The sequence below is a fragment of the Oncorhynchus kisutch genome, linkage group LG4 (assembly GCF_002021735.2).
Source record: "Oncorhynchus kisutch isolate 150728-3 linkage group LG4, Okis_V2, whole genome shotgun sequence".
Lineage (NCBI taxonomy): Eukaryota > Metazoa > Chordata > Actinopteri > Salmoniformes > Salmonidae > Oncorhynchus > Oncorhynchus kisutch.
The window spans coordinates 3,662,387-3,665,562 of record NC_034177.2 but is presented as its reverse complement, the minus strand read 5'-3'; positions in this window follow the sequence as shown (position 1 = coordinate 3,665,562).

Genomic DNA, 3,176 nt, shown 5'->3' with positions numbered 1-3,176 from the left:
ATCACCATAGACCACCCCCTCAGCCATCCCACCTATCGCCATAGACCACCCCCCTCAGCCCATCCCACCTATCACCATAGCCCATCCCACCTATCACCATATAGACCACACCCCCCTCAGCCCATCCCACCTATCACCATAGACCACCCCCCAGCCCATCCCACCTATCACCATAGCCCATCCCACCTATCACCATAGACCACCCTCTCAGCCCATCCCACCTATCACCATAGACCACCCTCTCAGCCCATCCCACCTATCACCATAGACCACCCCCTCAGCCCATCCCACCACTATCACCATAGCCCATCCCACCGATCACATAGACCACCCCCTCAGCCCATCCCACCTATCACCATAGACCACCCTCTCAGCCCATCCCACCTATCACCATAGACCACCCCCCCTCAGCCCATCCCACCTATCACCATAGCCCATCCCACCTATCTACACATAGACCACCCTCTCAGCCCATCCCACCTATCACCATAGCCTAGACCACCCCTCTCAGCCATCCCACCTATCACCATAGACCACCCCCTCAGCCCATCCACCTATCACCATAGACCACCCCCTCAGCCCATCCCACCTATCACCATAGACCACCCCCTCAGCCCATCCCACCTATCACCATAGCCCATCCCACCTATCACCATAGACCACCCTCTCAGCCCATCCCACCTATCACCATAGACCACCCTCTCAGCCCATCCCACCTATCACCATAGACCACCCCCTCAGCCCATCCCACCTATCACCATAGCCCATCCCACCGATCACCATAGACCACCACCTCAGCCCATCCCACCTATCACCATAGACCACCCTCTCAGCCCATCCCACCTATCACCATAGACCACCCCCTCAGCCCATCCCACTATCACCATAAGCCCATCCCACCTATCACCATAGACCACCCTCTCAGCCCATCCCACCTATCACCATAGACCACCCTCTCAGCCCATCCCACCTATCACCATAGACCACCCCCTCAGCCCATCCCACCTATCACCATAGACCACCCCCTCAGCCCATCCCACCTATCACCATAGACCACCCCCTCAGCCCATCCCACCTTTCACCATAGTCACCCCCTCAGCCCATCCCACCTATCACCATAGACCACCCCCTCAGCCCATCCCACCTATCACCATAGACCACCCCCTCAGCCCATCCCATCTATCACCATAGTCACCCCCTCAGCCCATCCCATCTAATCACCATAGACCACCCCCTCAGCCCATCCCACCTATCGACATAGACCACCCCCTCAGCCATCCCACTATCGCCATAGACCACCCTCTCAGCCCATCCCACCTATCACCATAGACCACCTTCTCAGCCCATCCCACCTATCACCATAGCCCATCCCACCTATCACCATAGACCACCCTCTCAGCCCATCCCACCTATCACCATAGACCACCCCCTCAGCCCATCCCACCTATCACCATAGACCACCACCTCAGCCCATCCCACCTATCACCATAGACCACCCCCTCAGCCCATCCCACCTATCACCATAGACCACCCCCTCAGCCCATCCCATCTATCGCCATAGACCACCCCCTCAGCCCATCCCATCTATCGCCATAGACCACCCCCTCAGCCCATCCCACCTATCACCATAGCCCATCCCACCTATCACCATAGACCGCCCCCCCTCAGCCCATCCCACCTATCACCATAGACCACCCCCTCAGCCCATCCCACCTATCACCATAGACCACCCCCTCAGCCCATCCCACCTATCGCCATAGACCACCCCCTCAGCCCATCCCACCTATCACCATAGACCACCCCCTCAGCCCATCCCATCTATCACCATAGACCACCCCCTCAGCCCATCCTACCTATCACCATATCCCATCCCACCTATCACCATAGACCGCCCCCTCAGCCCATCCCACCTATCACCATAGACCACCCCCTCAGCCCATCCCATCTAATCACCATAGACCACCCCCTCAGCCCATCCCATCTATCACCATAGTCACCCCCTCAGCCCACCCCATCTATCACCATAGACCACCCCCTCAGCCCATCCCACCTCTCACCAAGACCACCCCCTCATCCCATCCCATCTAATCACCATAGACCACCCCCTCAGCCCATCCCACCTATCACCATAGACCACCCCCTCAGCCCATCCCACCTATCACCAACGACCACCCCCTCCAGCCCATCCCACCTATCACCAAAGACACCCCTCAGCCCATCCCATCTAATCACCATAGACCACCCCCGTCAGCCCATCCCACCTATCACCATAGACCACCCCCTCAGCCCATCCCACCTATCCCCATAGACCACCCTTCAGCCCATCCCACCTATCACCATAGCCCATCCCACCTATCACCATAGACCCCCCCTCAGCCCATCCCACCTATCACCATAGACCACCCTCTCAGCCCATCCCACCTATCACCATAGACCACCCTCTCAGCCCATCCCACCTCTCACCATAGCCCATCCCACCTATCCACCATAGACCACCCCCCTCAAGCCCCATCCCACCTATCACCATAGACCACCCCCTCAGCCCATCCATCTAATCACCATAGCCCACCCACTCAGCCCATCCCACCTATCACCATAGACCACCCCCTCAGCCCATCCCACCTATCACCATAGACCACCCTCTCCGCCCATCCCAACCTATCACCATAGACCACCCTCTCAGCCCATCCCACACCTATCACCATAGCCAATCCCACCTATCACCATTAAGACCACCCCCCTAAGCCCATCCCACCTATCACCACTAGACCATCCCCCATCAGCCGATTCCCATCTAATCACCATAAGACCACCCCCTCAGCCCATCCACCTCTCACCATAGACCCACCCCCTCAGCCCATCCCCAACTATCACCATAGACCCCCTCTCAGCCCATACCCACCTATACCCATAGACCACCCCGTAGCCATCCCACCTATCAACCATAGACCATCCCCCTCAGCCCATCCCACCTATCCCATAGACACCCCCCTCAGCCCATCCCACCTATACCACTAGACCACCCCCTCAGCCCATCCCACCTATCACCATAGACACCCCCTCAGCCCATCCCACCTATCACATAGACCACCCTCTCAGCCCATCCCACCTATCACCATAGCCCATCCCACCTATCACCATAGACCACCCCCTCAGCCCATCCCACCTTTCACCAT